This window comes from Bemisia tabaci, chromosome 1 (genome assembly GCF_918797505.1).
Source record: "Bemisia tabaci chromosome 1, PGI_BMITA_v3".
Taxonomy (NCBI): Eukaryota; Metazoa; Arthropoda; class Insecta; order Hemiptera; family Aleyrodidae; genus Bemisia; species Bemisia tabaci.
In genome coordinates this window covers 7,702,019-7,721,128 of record NC_092793.1, presented here as the reverse complement: position 1 = coordinate 7,721,128, position 19,110 = coordinate 7,702,019, and the positions used below count along the sequence as shown (strand labels likewise).

The following is a 19,110-nucleotide window of genomic DNA, read 5'->3' as shown; positions in this document are numbered from 1 at the left end:
AGCCGAGGAAAGAGCGCGCCGCTGGCCGTTCATCCCCTATTTTCACCCCCTAGCGCCTTGAAAAGTGGTTGTAAGTAATTTTTAAGGCCAGAAATGGAAAGTACGCAAAAAATTACATGGAAAAACATGTAACGAGTGACATCAAAACGACAATTTGGCAAGGAACAGCCAAGGAAAGAGCGCACGCCAGCCGCTCAATTCCCCCACTTCACCCCCCCGTATCTCCGAAACCACTTTTCAGCTCAAGCTGAAATTTTTACCAGAGACTTAGGGCATCATATGCAACAATTTGGCGCAATTCCCGTTTGCAAAATCGAGGGCCTAAAAAGGGGCGAATTTCGACCCATTTTTAACAAGGCTCTTTGCTCCGAGAAAAACTATGAATTTTCGGCGATAGACAGTAGAGCAGTGGTTGAGTTCAAAACCTCTCATAACTCAATTTTTTTCCAAAATGTGGGTTGGTTCCCTTCTGCTTGACTCAGTCCATATCATACTATTTTTTCTCCTTTTTTGTAAACTGAACAATGCGCCTTCTGCTGCGTCTGCAGCAGTTATTGTTACGAATATGATGTGCATGTTGATTTCGATGCATTACATACGTGATTCTCTGAAGGCGTTTTATGTGCGAAAGCAATTCGCCTTCAGCTGCGTCTGCAGCAATTGTTGTTACCGATGTGTTGTGCGTGCTGATTTCGACGCATTACATACTTGATTCTCTGAAGGCGTCTTATGTGCGCGAGTGGCGCAATCCGTCTGGAGAACAAGTAGGAATTTAGCAATTCATTCTAATCTCACTTCTGTTGTTCTCCGATAGGATGCGCCACTCGCGCACATAAGACGCCTTCAGAGAATCAAGTATGTAATGCGTCGAAATCTGCACGCACAACACATCGGTAACAACAATTGCTGCAGACGCAGCTGAAGGCGAATTGCTTTCGCACACAAAACGCCTTCAGAGAATCACGTATGTAATGCGTTGAAATTAACACGCACATCATATTCGTAACAACAGCTGCTGCAGACGCAACAGAAGGCGCATTGTTCAGTTTACACAAAATGAGAAAGAAATAGTATGATATGGACTGAGTTAAGCAGAAAGGAACCAACCCACATTTTGGAAAAATTGAGTTATGAGAGGTTTCGAACTCATCCGCCAAACTTTAAACCTCTTTTTCTCGGTTCGATCCCGATGTGGCTTGGTTCCTTTCTCTTTGACTCCGTCCATATGTCGTCTGCGTGTAACGAGAGGATATGCATTCAATCGGCATGAATCAAACGAAAGCTGCAAACGTGAACCGATCAACACCGATTCCATGGACCAATAATTAAAAAAGCGGATCAGAATCAGTTGAATACTTGCATTTACTATGAACATTTCAAATTAAGATATCTCGAAATTAAGATCAGCCATGATTATGATTTTTCGCGATTTTGTGTCCACGCGTATCTTAGACTCACCCCCTGCAAACCGTTTTGGGTACATTTCTGTCGCAATTGTTTTTTGCTTCAAGACCACTGTGTACAATCAGTCACATCGTCAACGTCGCTCCTCTTGACGTGAAAGCGTACCTCGATGGGTCACTGAGCCAGGAACGAATTTTGACTTGTGAATAAATGATTCTGGAGGTAAATAATCGGTAAAAACACGATGCTCACATTAAAAATGCGAAAAAGAAACTCAGAAACCGAGATATACGCAGTTCCAAAAGCGCAATACTTTTCCGTAGATCCCGGTTTCGCCCCGAACCGAATGATCATCCGGCACCAATCAGAAGCGAGCACGGGTTTCTACGACTTCCGTCAAATGTTTTTCGACTCCTCGTATATGAAAACGATTGGAAAGTCGAAACTATGTCTCTGAAATCAAAGAATGGAATGTCATTCGTGTAATTTGTACTTAACAAGCAACAGTTCCACGTTGCAATACGTTGTGCTTTGACAAACCTTAGTGGAAAATGAGAAGCAATTTGACTGCCATAGAACATGACATTCCGATTCTTTCATATACCATGAGTAAAAAGGCAATCGAAACAAGTCGTAGAAACCTTACTTGCTTCTGATAAATGCCGGTTGATACCAGTCGGTTCGGCGCGAAACCGGGGCGTTTTAAATATGCGGAAAGGTTGCGCTTCTTGAGGTTCGTATTAATCGGTTTCCGAGTTATTTTTTTGCGCTTTTGATATGCGCATCGTTTTTAGTGCGTCATTTACCTTTCGCTAAATGTATTCGCGAGTCAGAATTCCTTCATGGTTGAATGATCCCTTGTGCGCTTGAGTTCCGCACATAACGATGCGAGCATAATGCCTGAACACATGAACCCGTGCAACTATGTGGACTCCGGAATAGGTAAGTCATGTGGTATCAAGCTAAAATGAGGGAAAAACTTAGCATTGCAACTGTCTCAAATTAGTAAGGTGTATGAATGAAGGCATTATCGTATGATCCCGATAAAGGCGGAAATCAAGCGGGCAAATACGAGGGTCATCCAAAAAGTAAGGTTCCCTACCTTGTATCTTCCGAGCGAAAAGAGATAAATCAAATCAATAAAAAAGCTTATATTAGGCATACTCTAAGGTTTAAAACAAGCTCAAGTTTTTGAAAATCGGTCTAAGGATTCGCGAGTAAACTTAATTTTACTGAGACAACCTCCTGTCGCCGCGTGCCCCCCTCCGGGATCAGGATGCACGGAGAGTCAATTTTTGAAGACTCGCCTCTATACAGGGTGATCCAAAAGTCCCTTCCACCCCCTCTAACTTTTTACCTAATTGAGGTAAAGATTTGAAACTTGGGGGATATTCCTAGGTCAAAGGGAGCTACTTTTTGGCCCCCCTAAAATTTTCAGGGGGGCCCCCCTTGGGGGGGCAACGGCCCCCAACTTTAAATTTTCAAATGGGAAGACCCCCTTTGTGATAGCTCGTTCGAAAGAGCATAAAAAAAGAAAACTTTTCGCGCAAACCCGAAGTCAATATCTCAAACTGTTTCAAAATGGCGGCCGGTTAAAGTTCAAAATGGCCGAAAATTCACACCGGTTATTTGTTGATGGATTTGCGCGAAAATCGGTATGTAGGGGTATTTTGACACGAGAAAAACGAATTTGACGTTAGATTTTCAAAAAAACCAAAATTTCCAAAATGGCCGCCGGTTAAAGTTTAAAATGGCCGAAAATTTTCACCTTGGTTTTTTCCTGATGGATTTGCCTAAAACTTGGAATTTGAGAGTATATTGGCATAAGATAAACAAATTTGAACTTAGATTTATAAAAAAATCAATTTTTGGTCATTTTGAACTTTAACCGGCGGCCATTTTGGAAATTTTGGTTTTTTTTGAAAATCTAACTTCAAATTCGTTTTTCTCGTGTCAAAATACCCCTACATACCGATTTTCGCGCAAATCCATCAACAAATAACCGGTGTGAATTTTCGGCCATTTTGAACTTTAACCGGCCGCCATTTTGAAACAGTTTGAGATATTGACTTCGGGTTTGCGCGAAAAGTTTTCTTTTTTTATGCTCTTTCGAACGAGCTATCACAAAGGGGGTCTTCCTATTTGAAAATTTAAAGTTGGGGGCCGTTGCCCCCCCAAGGGGGGCCCCCTGAAAATTTTAGGGGGGCCAAAAAGTAGCTCCCTTTGACCTAGGAATATCCCCCAAGTTTCAAATCTTTACCTCAATTAGGTAAAAAGTTAGAGGGGGTGGAAGGGACTTTTGGATCACCCTGTACATCGCATCAACAAGGAATTTTAAAGTTTTCATTGAGTAGGCCTTACCTTACTTTTTGACGTAGTCTCCACATCTTTTTTGACTTTACTGGTATCACTACAGCAGCTTCTTGATGCCCTTCGCGTAGAAGCTTTCGCCTTGACTCCGAAAACAGTCATTGACAGCGATCTGCACTTCCAAATCAGTTGCTTTGCGTAGAGAAATTTTCCTCCAATCCTGGAAACTCTCTTACTTTCGCTTCATGTGACTTTCATTTGTTCCCGAGCGGAAAAACTTCCACGATGGAAGCGATTTTCAACCGATTCAGAGGTACAGATACTGGTACAATAGAGGATACAAGGCTGGTGGCTGGTGGATAGAGGTACAATGACTGGTTTCAGAGTCAAGGCAAAAGCTTCTACGCGGAGGGCATACGGAAGCTGCTGTAATGATACCAGTAATGTCAAAACAAGCAGGAAGCTCCAACGCATTGGCGTCGGAGAGCGGCTCTGGGGGCAGTAGTTGTAGTCAAGAATGAGGGCCTAGACACATTTTGTCATTGATGTACAATCCGACAACTGTCGATTCATGTTTTGTAACTTAGCAGATTTACGTAGCCGGTGTATAAATGTGTATTGGGCTTTGATATGGCGAATACATGGCATTATCACTTGTTGTATACTTTTAATTTTGAAAGCTCTTTGGAGGTCCGCTTCCTAAAAAATCTCTGGTTGATAAGTCGTTTAGCGAGGCTGCAAAAAATTTGCATTTTTATATCTGAAAGTGTAGGTATTGGTTTTTTGTATAATTGTTTTTTTGGATTGCTGGAAAAGTAACGCATACTTCTATAATTTAGGACTGAGTCAGGGAAATATAAGGTTCGTTAAATAGTAAATATTCCTAGTACCGTGTGACACTATTGTTAACGAAAAGTTTTTGCAACTTGTCAAAGAGGTTGTTGAATGATCTTCGAATAACTTTTGATGAGCTAGAGGTAATGGTTCTATCTGCAGCTCGTGGACTTCTGTACGATATTGTCCAGAATCATCTAAATTTTCAAAAAGTGTCCGCTTGTTCGATACCCAATTTGCTCATTCATGCATACAAGGAGAAGCGCATGAAAGCTTTAGCAGACATTTTGGAGATGAATCAAGAATTAGATGAAGAATTTATGACTTAAATCACGGCACCTTAATCACGGGATGACCTTAATTACGGCAACTATTTATTGTCCATGAGATGCAGATGGTTCCATTTCCCTAGCTCATCAAAAGGTATTCGAAGATCAATTTCATCAGCCACCCGTACGAACCACGTTTCTAGTGACCCGTACTTGCTTCGCACGTATGAAACATACAATCAGAGAAAACAGAATTCATCTTACAATAATCAATAATCAGTAGGACATGAATCGTTGCGATGTATAATACGACATTATAATGCGGCATTACTATTGTAATTCATTTTAATGGATTAGGGGCATTATAAATCATTATTGCCACGTCGGAATGAAATGTTGTAGACTGAATTGAAAAGCATGTTGGCAAAATTTATTATAAAAATAGTATAACATGTAGGTACATAACATAAAGGTAATACAAATTAAATGATTAGAGCGTGTATATTTCATTACATTATAGGTATATTACAATCATTTTTGTCATTGTTGGAAATTTTGATAGTTTGAATTTTGATAGTTGATAGTTGATAGTTTGAGAGTTGAAAATTTGGTTATTTTATTTAGTTAAGGTGATTCGATAGACGCCATATTTTGTGTCAGAATGGCATGCGACATATCCCATCAATTGGTTCCATTTTTTCATTTACTCATCATTTTTCTCCAATTTTAAGTTTCGCAATTCTGTTTTCAGGAGACTAAAGCACTCACTTATCAATTTGTATATTTATATTGAGTTAAGGGTAGAGACGTATTCCTCACCGGAATTGAGGAATGGAGGTGTTACAGTAAGTCCGGCATTAGGTTCCATTTCGACATCAGCGACGATCAACGCTACGATACTGGAAGCCAGTCTTCCGATATTAAATCCCTAGCGGGGAAGAAAAAAAATGCCTAGATTTCGCTAAAAATCCCTAAATCCCCAGATTTGCTCAAATATACTTAAAAAATCCCTAGATTTTGCAAAAAGCGCCATTTTTTATGAAGAATCATGATGTCATTCGATGTAGCGATTTGCAATATTTAAATCTGATTGGCTCGTTTGAATTTTGGCGCTCTCTGAAAGCAGTGCTAATCCAGACCAATAAAATGAAAGAATATTAGTTGATTTCTTATTATTAACAGGTTGAATGCAGTTGAATGTCAAGTACATCGAAGGACGCAATCGTTTTAATTTCCGGCTTATTTGCGGGGAAAATAGTGTTGCCAAAAAGGCCTACAAAATATAGATGAAAAAATGTTTTCGATTGTCGAAGCTAGAATTGAGGTTAAAAAGTTGATTTTTGGTAACTTTACCTCATCAAAAAAAAATCCCTAGATTTCCTGAAAAATCCCTAAATCCCTGGAAATTCCGGAAAATCCCTAAATCTAGGAATAAACTCTTAGACATCGGATGGCTGTTGGAAGCATTAGAGTCAACATTTGAAACGCTGCTGCAGAATTTGCCGGGAGTATAATCGAGTGTTGAAAGTCAGTAGAATTGAACAATGTAATAATTGCTTTCCGAAATAAGCGTTATAATAAAAAAACAACGAATCTGAACTGTTAATACTGGAACACACCTTCTGTAAATGTACCTTGCGAGAGATAAGTAAAAAAATAGATGTACTGGAGGAGAAGTGCTTCTCCACAGAGTTTGAAGAAGGAAAAAAAATGCCCAAATTTACTTACTTCAGCATTTTCGGCAAAATCACTGCAATTTCCGAACCTTTTTCTGGCCAGGGGCCAAAATTAAATGATTATGAAGGGCCACTTAGATGTTGTAGATAAAAATAGGACTGTTGAAAAAGTCGCCGTTTTCAATAAATATGTACCCGGAATGGAAGACATCTAGGGGAAAATTGTTACGATTTTCCGATGCAAATATTTTCCTACAATCTATTTTCCTGCGTTTTGGGATTATACGTACTAAGCAGGCTAAGGGCCCGTTCGCCAAAACTAATCGGAACTGTATGAATGAATTGCTCCTTTTAAAAATCAAAACAATATCGAATTGCGATATATTACACAGTTAAGATAGGGCTATGTCCTGTCGTAAGCGGCGACATAAAGTCGATATCATTTCAATAATCGCCCCAATGGCCACGATAGTTGTTAGACGTTTACGGTTTCCCTGGTAACCTTTGTTTGCTATCAGCTGATATCGAGTAAATGACTAGGAAGCTCCAACCCAGTGGTTAAAGCTTCCTTAACCGCGAAAACTTTAAAATTCAAATTTTCAAATTTTGAACGTAAAGTACATTTTTTCCATCACGAGATAAAAGCACAAACAAGTTTTGAATTGTTGACTGTATCACCATGATTCCAAAAATACAATACACAACATAGCATTGACTAACAATAAAACAGTATGCAATAAAATAAAGTCATGACAAGGAACATAGCCGAAAATGGCGCCGATTCCCATCAACCAACGCGCGGTCTCTACAATGTAACATGCTGCATTGATACTCCCCAGCTGGGACCGTCCGGAATAGCAGCTCTAGTGCAAGCACCAGAGCCGCTAAAAGATGTGGAGACTACGTCAAAAAGTAAGGTAAGGCCTACTCAATGAAAACTTTAAAATTCCTTGTTGATGTGATGTATAGAGGCGATAACCCGAGTTTTCAATAATCGACTCTCCGTGCATCCTGACCCCGGAGGTGGGCACGCAACGACAGGAGGTTGTCTCAGTAAAATTAAGTTTACTCGCGAATCCTCAGACCGATTTTCAAAAACTTGAGCTTGTTTTAAAGCTTAGAGTATGCCTAATATAAGCTTTTTTATTGATTTGATTTATCTCTTTTCGCTCGGAAGACACAAGGTAGGGACCCTTACTTTTTGGATGATCCTCTTATGTGGATTACGGAGTATGTATGTGATGCGGTATCATGCTAAAATGAAGGAAAATCTGAAAGGTTTGCCTGTTTTAAATTAGTGACTTCTACGACTGAAAGCATTATGCACGCATTGTGATCCAAGCGGAAATCGAGCGTACAACATGAATGAAGGCACTTCTAAATATTTAAAAGTTCCATCCAAGAAAGTTGAAACGACGCTATAGATGATGAAGTCGATGCAAGTATGTTCAGAAAAAAAAACCGCGACGTGTCGTGCTTTCAAACCGGTTTTCTAAGCTGAAAATCTGGAGCTGGGAGTTTCATTTGTTGTGCCAAAGATGTTTTTGCGCAAATGATTAAATTTCGATCAAGAAAAATCAGAAGGGCGCAATACACGATGATGTAGATTTAAGTTGTCGAAAAACTAGGAAACTATTGTGAACCCCTGCCGTCTTGAATTTTCACCGGTTGCTCCACAGCCAGATGATGACGGGCATTTCAAATTTTACGAACGCATCCGAGCTTTCCCGCTAGATTGTATTAATATTACCGATATTGCGCCTATTTTTTGTTACAGTTACTTTAACGCGTTGATTCGTTTTGTCTAAATTATGTTTACCGTGAAATTTTTTCTACTGGAATTCCTCCCAACTCCAGCTTCGCTTAGTGGTAGAGCGTATGAAATGTGTTTAGTTTGCGGGTAAAAGTTTACACTGAAGAGCTTTCTACACTGGAAAAAAAAACACATTGGATCTAGAGTCCAGACTCTTGGAGACATTGACAAGAAAAAGGACTCTTGATTCAATCAGATCTAAGCTTAAATCAAAAGGAAATCCGCTCAAATTAAAAGTCTTGGTTCTTGATCTAAGCTTAAATCTGATTGAATCAAGAGTATTTTTTCTTGTCGATGTTTTTAAGAGTCTGGACTCTAGGTCCAATGTGTTTTTTTTCAGTGAACTTCCTTGACGTGTATGCAGTGACGTGTTGTGCTGATGCAGACTAACTTTATTAACTTGACTTGAACAGGCTTACATATAACTAAAATACACATAGGACAGTAACTCAGTGATCGGTTCCTTAACCACCCATACTTTTTTATTATAGATATGTATTTTTGCAGAGATTGGCTTATACCCCTTCATAGGGGTCTACAGCCAACTAGAGACACTATTTTATTGTCAATAGACATCATGGGACCTAAACGCCTAAACAACAAGTGGATTCGTAATTAAGGTTTCCCAAAAAATTTAGCACATGAATTTTCCTGATATTTCCCTTATTTCTCTGCGCGAAAGTGCGGTCAAAATTAATTTTAGAGTCCCTTCAAAGTACATCTCCGGTCCAGGCGGCTATGCTCAAGTATTACGGGCAGTGTAGATTCTTTAAAGTTTTCAACATCAATTTCCTCAATTTAAAAGTCTATTTTAAGTCTCATTGATTCTACCCTTCTTTATCACTAAACCGCGGTTACACAGCTTTGGGGGCAATTTAATGTTTTGCAAGGGAACATTAGTGCGGATTCCTGTGGAAACTTAAGGGAATTGCTTCGTACCATGCGAAAAAAGTACTGAAATTCGCACAAAAATCCGCGCTACCATTTTCATATAAAAAATTAAATTGCCCGATTAAATTTGGCAATAGGTGACGTGGTTTGGTTCCTTTCTGCTTAGCGCGGTCCAATTAAAATCTAGCTGGGTAAAATGGAACAGCAAAGAGTTCAAGGATCGAATTCATATGCGTTCCTTAAACGGCTATTTTCCTTTGGAGGCGATTGTCCAAGATAGCGAAACTGTGTTTCTTCATTTTAATGCATTAAAACTATTGATTTTAGATGAGGCAAACTGCCTCAGCTAGAATCTACTGTTTTGATACAATTTAAATTCAGGAAATTGATGTTGAAAACTTTAAAGAATCGTCACTGCCCGTAATACTTGAGCATAGCTGCCAGGACCGGAGATGCACTTTGAAGGGACTCTAAAATTAATTTTGACCGCACTTTCGCGTAGAGATGGAACATTCGTCTATGCATTGGAATGTGTCACTAAACTATGAACGAATTTTGACTTCCAGATACATTCAGTAGCGAATCTTCTAAGCTGGCAACACTGTTTTTTTCTCCATTTAACTGCATGTAGAACAATCGATTCTAGGTGAGGGAAGCTGCCTCGCCAAAAATCGATATTTTCAATGGATTTAAATGGAGTATCAAAAGTGCTGCCAACTCGCTGGAATCGCCACTGAATACATTTTCCCGACGGTAAATGACGTGGGATCACGATGCGCACATTCAAAACGAAAAACCTGGATCAGAAACCGAAAACGACGCAGTTCAAGAGACGCAACTTTTCCGCAAATTTAAAACTCGCAGCTTTCGCGCCGAATGTGTCATCCGGCACCGATCAGAAGCGAGCGCGGGATTCTACGCACTGGAAAAAAAAGCACATTGGATCTGGAGTCCAGACTCTTGAAAACACTGACAAGAAAAAGAACCCTTGATTCAATCAGATTTAAGCTTAAATCAAAAGGAAATCCGCTCAAATTAAGAGGCTTGGTTCTTGATTTAAGCTTAAATCTCATTGAATCGAGAGTATTTTTTCTTGTCGATGTTTTTAAGAGTCTGGACTCTAGATCTAATGTGTTTTTTTTTCCAGAGTGACTTCCATCAAGTGTCTTTTTATTTTTTTATTTATTTTTTTTTTTATAAAAAAACAATAGAGATGTCGGAACTATACCTTCAGAATCAAAGAATTGAATCTCACACATGTTATCTGTGGTGAAAAAGCAACGATTCCACATTGAAATACGGTTAACACACATGGGTGGGTGACCCCTATTTTAGAGGAAGAATAAGTGACTCGAGTTGCGGATTTTTTGACAAAAGGCACTCGATACATGGGGATATTAATCAATTCGGAAAAAAAAATCAAGAATAATGTACATACCTTGCGTGGAGGTTGCAGCTCACAGCTCAGGTTTCTGAAAAAATGAAAAAAAAAAAAAATCGTCATTCAGAATGTGAGAAATGTAGGAGCTGAAGGGGCTCTGTAGACACATAGTCAATAATACTATCTTACATTGACAATTTAGGATTTTTTCTGAGTTTTAACGATAAATTATTCCTGATAGGTTATTCCTTGATCATGCTCATCTTTTTTATGTTAATTGAGCTTGTTTGAGCGGAAGTCTATCGTTTGTGTAGCACTTTACGGCTGACCTGCCTACCTGTCCGTACTTTTCTAGATCATTTACTTCCATCAGGTATTCTGAACCAGAGTGATCAATAAAAAAGTTCAAGGACATTCTGGTGCCTTTTTTTCCGGTATGTGAATAATTTCTTGCGGGTTGAATTCTTTAGGAAATGGAAAATTTGCACGCGAATATTTAATTTTTCACATGAAAACGGTTGTGCGGGTTTTTGTGCAAAGTCAGTGAATTTCTGCACAGCACGAAGCAAATTCCTTAAAATTTTCAAAGGAATACGCACAAACGTTCTGCAAAAAATTAAATTGCCCACTGTAATTTGCGCAATAGCTAAAGTGGCTTGGTTCTTTCCTCCTATTTCTATATTAGTCACTATTTCCCGCGCGTCGTTTACTGATGAACCTGCGACGATAATAATTTTTGGCGTATGCTTCTACCGTTTCATTCGCGAGGGGGCTTTGCGTTAATTCTGATCACATTCAGTCGTGAAAGTTTCGCGGAAAAAAGTTTTGACGGCAAATATTAATTTTTTGGTTTAAGTTAAATTAATATTTGGCGTCAAAACTTTTTTCCGCGAAACTTTCTCGACTGAATGTGATCAGAATTAACGCAAAGCCCCCTTCGCGAATGAAACGGTAAAAGCATACGCCAAAAATTATTATCGTCGCAGCTTCGCAAAGCTCCCTGGTGCCCCATAAAAGTGACTTATACATACATACATAACTACATACATACATACACCCTCACAACACATACACACATACATACATACATACATACATACACGCTTTACGCTTACGCATACGCTTTGAACGCCTTCAAATCTGGTGATACCTCCCGCTTTGCCGGGAGGTTAGTTTAGTTGCGTGACCCAACCGAACGCTTAGAACGCCTTCAAATCTGGCGATACTTCTCGCTTTTCCGGGAAGTTAGTTTAGTTGCGTGACCCAAGCGAACGCTTTGAACGCCTTCAAATCTGGCGATACTTCTCGGTTCTCTGGGAGGTTAGTTTAGTTGCGTGACCCAACCGAACGCTTAGAACGCCTTCAAATCTGGCGATACCTCCCGCTTTGCCGGGAAGTTAGTTTAGTTGCGTGACCCAACCAAACGCTTTGAACGCCTTCAAATCTGACGATACTTCTCGCTTCTCCGGGAGGTTAGTTTAGTTGCGTGACCCAACTATGCCCTACATATCAACAATTAAGATCCAAAATTGTCCCTCCACTTTCTGATCTCCATACTATCCTTTCAAAGTATTTTCGTGAAATCCCTCTCCTTTTCAAACGAATTAATCTCCAAATTTAATGTATTCTTTCCCTGTCCCAACTTTTAATTTTGCACTCCCTTTTTGTGACCCCTACCTTTTAAATCTTTAAGTTCTGTACTATACTATTTGGATCTCTCCTCTTAAGGTGTTAATGGCTGAATTGTTAAAAGCACCAAATAAACGTATCTACCAACCAACCATACATACACCTTTTTGTGACCCCTACCTTTTAAATTTTTAAGTTTTGTGCTATACTATTTTGATCTCTCCTCTAAGGTCTTAATGGCTAAATTGTTAAAAGCACCAAATAAACGTATCTGCCAACCAACCAACCAACCAACCAACCAACCAACCATACTCCTCTGAGGTGTTGATGGCTCAATTGTTAAAAGCACCAAATAAACGTATCTACCAACCAACCAACCATACATACATACATGAATGCTGCTTCAATGATCAAAGAGTGCCTAATATACGCTTTCAGAAACGGAAAAAGGTAACGAATGACACATTTACGGAGAGTTATGTTTTTCACCGAACAACTCTACATATTATGAATAATCCTTTGGGCGACTGGTCGAAAAAGGACAGAAAACCCATGCCCTTTTCCATTTGCTCTGCGCGACCATCTGGGTTGCGAGACTTTGATACTTTCTCCAACCATTGTTGGAACCCTGTGAGAGCTATATTTATGTTTCGATCAAAAAAAAAAGAGGAGAAAACCCACTCTTATCGGTCCGAAAGATACAAAAAAGCACGATTATCTGTAATTTGTAAAATTTATAAAGCCAAGATTTTCCTTCATTTTCGCGTAATACCATGCGAGCCTAGTGCCTGCATTTATAAACGCCGAACAGTGTGGTCCTCTGTGGACAAAAATAAAAAATTCACAACTTGACATCTGAATATTTTTTTGGGAGTTCGTCATCTTAAAGGTATTTTGAACTCACGATAATGGTTCATTTTCAAATTCTTTGCTCAAAAGTACTTTAAATTTGGGTGGAGAGTGGGCGGGAAATGGGTCGAGAATCACTACACAGGAAAAAAAAAAAAAATTGGATCCAGAAAACAGACTCTTAAAAACATCGACAAGAAAAAGTACTTTTGATTCAATCAGAATCTAGCTTAAATCAAGAACCAAGCCTCTAAATTTAAGCGGATTTCGTTTTGATTCAAGCAAAAATCCGATTGAATCGAGAATATTTTTTCTTGTCAATGTTTTCAAGAGTCTGGACTCTGGAATCCAATGTGTTTTTTTCCCGGTGTAGTGCATAAGAAATACACGCGAAAAAGACGTCAACTTCAAATGAAAATTACTCACTTGAAACGCAAAATTTGACATTTTCTTAATCCTCAGATATCCAACTTCAATTCTACCGAACAGATCTTGTGAAATTTTGCGACTATCAGAGATATTCGAAGTTAAAGTTTGGGTGTCTCACGTTGCTTTTACATCGTTAAAGTAGGGCTAATTCGATGTTGCCAACTTCAAATGAACTTTCTGTATCTTTTACTTCTGTACTTCTGTTTTCTTCTTGTGTTCTTTTACTTTCTGTATGATTATGTAGCATCGCGTCCAAGATATTGGACTCCATGCTCACCCTTGGTATACTTGCTTGCTCATCTCGTCCAAGATCTTGGACTCCATGCTCATCGCTAAACTTCTCCCTCTTTGCTTGAGCATGGAGTCCAAAAGCAAGTAGACCTCTCTTAGTTTTAAAGTTCATCATGATAGAAAATCGTATATTCGCTTATCTAATCTAACTTGAACTACTCTAACCTAACCTAACCTAACCTAACCTAACCTAACCTAACCTAACCTAACCTAACCTAACCTAACCTTACCTAACCTAACCTAACCTAACCTAAGCAACGCACACTTTTTTTCTAGAACACATTTTTTCGTATTTATTTCACAAAAATTGTCCTTATAAATTTTTGGACCCCATGCTCGTGTATTGTCAGAGAATACCTGCATCCCACACTTTTGGTCGCTATGCTCACTTCGATTTTTCGAAAAAATTATCCCTAATTAAAGTGAGCATGGAGTCCAAGATCTTGGACGTGATGAGCAACCGAACATTATATAGCTGAGCATGGAGTCCAATATCATGGACGCGATGCTACATTACCTTCTGTATCTTGAACTGTATCTTTTTGTCCCATCGTCCATAAGGATGCCGCACTGTGCGTCGGTAAGTTGAGATAGGTAAGCGCTAAAATTTGCCTTCGTTTTCACGTGATACCATATCACATACCTACACCGGAGTCCGAATAGTTTTGCGCTTGATTTCCGTACTTAACGATTCGAGCAAACGTCAGTAAATAAAGATGTTGCATGTGTGAGGGATTCGCGATTTGACCATTGATTCGTATATAAAAGTTCGCGAGAAACACGATGGTGCCACTGGTTTTCTCTGAAATCAACTCTCAAGCTCAAAAAAAGCTCTCTAAGTGAGGCCAAAATGGAGGGGATATCCCACCCTACCCTGAGAGTCCACCTCTACATCAAAACAAACTCTCCATGCAAGGATAGGGAGCAAATACATTAGCAGGGTTGCCGTGTTTTCAGTTTTGGAGTCCCAAAATAAAGTGGCAACCCTGCTAATGTATTTTCTCCCTAATCTTTGCATGGAGAGTTTGTCTTGATGTGCAGGTGGACTCTCAGGATAGCGTGGGATATCCCCTCCATTTTGGCCTCAACTTGAGAGCTTTTTTGAGCTTGGGAGATGATTTCAGAGAAAACCAGTGGCACCATCGTCTTTCTCGCAAACTTTTACAAAAGAATCAATGGTCAAATCAAATCGCATATCGCTAGCACATGCAACATCTCCATTGAGACAGGCGAGAAGCTAAAATTTCCCTTGATTTTCACGTGATACAACACAACATACCTACTACGGAGTTCCAATAGTTACGCGCTTGATTTGCGGACCTGATGATGCGAGCATAATGCCTACATTCACAAACTTCCGTGATTTGAAACGGGGGGGGGGGGGGGGGGGGGGGGAGAGCCATCATTTCCACGAAATACATAACACACATACTCGTACTCCGGAGTTGGAAACATTAAAAAGTTCCTTTGAATAACCACGTAAAACGGCAATAAAACGTAAGAAAATCGCAAATGAAAGAATGCAGTTTTGACAAAAATGGATGAATACTTAAAATTTAAGAGGAGTAATGAATGGAACATTTTTCTAGATCCATCCGCTTTCAGAAATGCATATTAAAGTCACCCAGCACTTCATAGTGGTGAAAGCTGCGAGTGAACATCGTATTTGGACTGCATTTTGCAATTTGGAACTGTAAATTCTGGCTCATCTGAAAAAACACTTATGTGCATAGGAAAACTTATGGCACATACGATGTTTTTACACCGGGCTAGATTTATAGTTCCAAATTGCAAAATGCAGTCCAAGATACACACCGTCCACCCGCGATCCACGGATCGGGAGATCGAGTGCATGCTGCACGCCTGTACTGCTAGGCTAAGGTCAAACACTGTGTGGACATTTGAATATTGCCAAATTTCTTCTCCACAAAATGTTAATTTTGGAAGAAAGTGCTGAATATTTCTCCTGGAAAGAGCCTCCCAAAATTTCGCCCCTTTTTCGGTATTCGATTCGACCATCGAACCGAGGTTTGAGTGGAAACTTATAACAACAGAAAACTCAGGAAAAAATTTCAAGATGAGTATAGGAACCGTTTTAGCGTTACGGGGGGGGGGGGGGGGGGGGCAAAGGGGTCAAACTCCGGCCTTATATTTCACTATTTTCTTGTTGAATTAACTTGTCTACGGGCTTGTTATCATTGTTTACACATGTTATACACACCGATTCCTACGTATTTTTACACGCAAAATCGAGTTTTAATGTTGACGAGACGATATATCGATCGGTTATATCGATTTTTTAAGATTTTTTACGGAAAATCGACGATTTTTTGAAATTGCAATTGTTCATTTTTGATTCATGGATGACTGAATGCACCTAACATGACTGCAGTACACAGACACCTACGTATTTTTTCTTGTAGAATCGATTTTTAACGTTAACGAGTCGATACATGAATCGCTTATATCGAATTTTTGCGATTTTTTTTGGAAAATCAATGATATACTGATATTGAAATTGGTTATTCTCCATCCGAGAACGACCAAATTTTGAGTTGGAATACAGTTACGGTCGGGTCGATTTCCATTTGAGTCAAGTTTTTGATTGGGGCACATTTCCGGTCGAGTAGAAATTAAGATTTTCGATTTCCGGTCAAGTGAAATTTCGGGTGGATAACGAATCCCGTTGATTGTGGTTTCCGGTCGGTCAGATTTCCGATTGAATCAAATTTTCGAAAGGGACACGTTACCGGTTGGAAACAGTTTCCAGTTGGGTTAGTTTCCGGTCACGTCATAAACGGATGGATTACGGTTCCAGTGAATTGAAATTTTGGGATGGGTCAGATTTCAGGTTGGATCGAATTTCCAGTTGGGTCAAGTTTTCGATTGGAGCACGTTTCCGATCGAGCAGAGTTTACGGTTGTTAATTTCCGGTTCAGTAAAATTCGGCCAGACGATTGGTCGATTGTTTTGAGTTTCCGGTGGGTACGAACACCGGTTGAGTGAAGTTTTGATTAGCAGGGTTAGATCAGGTATTCGGTTGAGTAGGATTTGTGGTAAATTTGAGTTTCCAGTTAATTTAAAGATTAAGTTAAGTGAATCAAGTGTCCCGTTTAATTGAACGATCCCAATTTTTTAATTGACGATTTACGTTGCCAAGTAAGATCGTCGATTTTTGAATCTAGGAATTCCGGGGGGTTGCACCAGAAACAAAAAAGAAACACACATACTGATTAGAAGAGAGAAAGTACATGTAAACTTAAAGATGGAAATAAATATCTCTGAAAACTTTATCAGTGTATAAGTCACAGGGAGTCAGTAATCGCCGGCAATTTGAAAGCTTCGTACTTGTCAATTCGTCAAATTGTAAATACGATAACATCGATATAGTAAAGATTTCTTTACGCCTTCAAATCCAGCGATACTCTCCGCTTTGCCAAGGAGTTACTTTAGTTGCTGAACCGAACCTAACACAGATTATTGATGACATTTCACGAAATTCGCGAGTGTGCTAGCTGGCAGTGCTGGCACCACGTATCAAAGAAGACGGGGCTAACGTATGTTTGAATTCTCAGCATAATAATCCCTACTTCCAATCTCGTTTTTTCACTTTAAAACGATTTAATTTGTTGATTAAACACGAATAGATTGCAATTTGCCGGCGATTGCTAATTGCCTGCAACATAAATACCTACGAATGTTTGTGAAAAAAATAATGAGAAAAAAAATTACTGACTGAACAATCAAAATCACTGCCTGTGCAAATGTTAATTAAACAATACTAAAGCACTTTATCGATGGTGAAAGTGCACAAGTGCGAATCTCGGAAAACACGATTTTCCAGGAGAGTAAAAAAAAAAACTGTCTGCACTCCTCTTTATTGTCGGTAGAAGGGTAATAATTCTTGAGGATAGCAAGAATAAGATGTATTTACAAACTCCATCAGCAGTTTCAATAATTTCTCGAACTGTTAGAAAAGACGCCAGAAATGCCGAGTTTTTGGCACTAAGAATCGACACTTCTTAAGGAGATACGCATTTTTGTAATTGTGTTTTAAACTTGTTGGGGGACTTGGGTCATTTAAAGACTAAAAAAGGGTTTCACACTTATTACTCCTTATCAGATAAGATTTAGTTGGTCATCGATGCTCCATCCATCCATGCTTTACGCTTTCCTAATGGACCAGTGGACAAAGAACCTTTTCTTCAATTTTGATTGTTCACAGTTAATTAACGAAAGCTCATTTTATCCGTGCGAAACTTTTTAAATTCAAAACCGCTTTTGAGTAAGTTGCGATCTTATAAACGGCGACTCTCTCAGTTTCGCTTCAAATTACGATGACCGAACCAAGGGACTTAAAATACGCAATCTGATCCAGCCGCCTCCAGGCGCTCTCTTCTTTGAAATGAGACGGAGAGGCCAAAAACCATCGTATTATTTTTTCAAATTATTATTCATCGGCAATTTTCGAATGTGAAGCTCGATTTAAAATCCAAAATTATGAAGTTTATGGTCAACATCGTTGTACAAGACCACTCACAATGGATACAGAAGAGCGCCTTCAAATCTATCCATAAACTTAATGCAAAATTCTGATACCACTATTCGTGCTTCATGACAGTCATTTTGCATACCCGGCGATTTGAAGGCGCGTCACTGACCTCAGGATACGGGGTATGCAACACAGCAGAGCCATCCAAAAGCCAAACACTCCGAGCCGAAGACGGGGGCGAGCCCCCTGAACCCTACGGAGCCGAAGACGGGGGCGAGCACCCTGAACCCTACGGAGCCGAAGACGGGGGCGAGCACCCTGAACCCTACGGAGCCGAAGACGGGGGCGAGCCCCCTGAACCCTACGGAGCCGAAGACGGGGGCGAGCCCCCTGAACCCTACGGAGCCGAAGACGGGGGCGAGCCCCCTGAACCCTACGGAGCCGAAGACGGGGGCGAGCCCCCTGAACCCTACGGAGCCGAAGACGGGGGCGAGCCCCCTGAACCCTACGGAGCCGAAGACGGGGCGAGCCCCCTGAACCCTCAGGAGCCGAAGACGGGGGCGAGCCCCCTGAACCCTACAGGAGCCGCAAGACGGGGGCGAGCCCCCTGAACCCTAAGGAGCCGAAGACGGGGGCGAGCCCCCTGAACCCTACGGAGCCGAAGACGGGGGCGAGCCCCCTGAACCCTACGGAGCCGAAGACGGGGGCGAGCCCCCTGAACCCTACGGAGCCGAAGACGGGGGCGAGCCCCCTGAACCCTACGGAGCCGAAGACGGGGGCGAGCCCCCCTGAACCCTACGGAGCCGAAGACGGGGGCGAGCCCCCTGAACCCTAAGGAGCCG

At 40.4% G+C, this 19,110-nt stretch overlaps 1 protein-coding gene across 2 annotated transcripts in view; it reads right to left on the bottom strand.

The window, feature by feature from the left end:
* The window catches only part of qsm (Zona pelucida superfamily protein qsm), a 202,866-nt gene that overhangs the window by 80,296 nt on the left and 103,460 nt on the right, over nt 1–19,110 (bottom strand). For both annotated transcript variants that reach the window (XM_072306330.1, XM_072306339.1), the window contains one exon: nt 10,636–10,669. The gene's annotated coding sequence lies outside the window, so the exon portion shown is untranslated. The remainder of the gene's footprint in view (nt 1–10,635; nt 10,670–19,110) is intronic.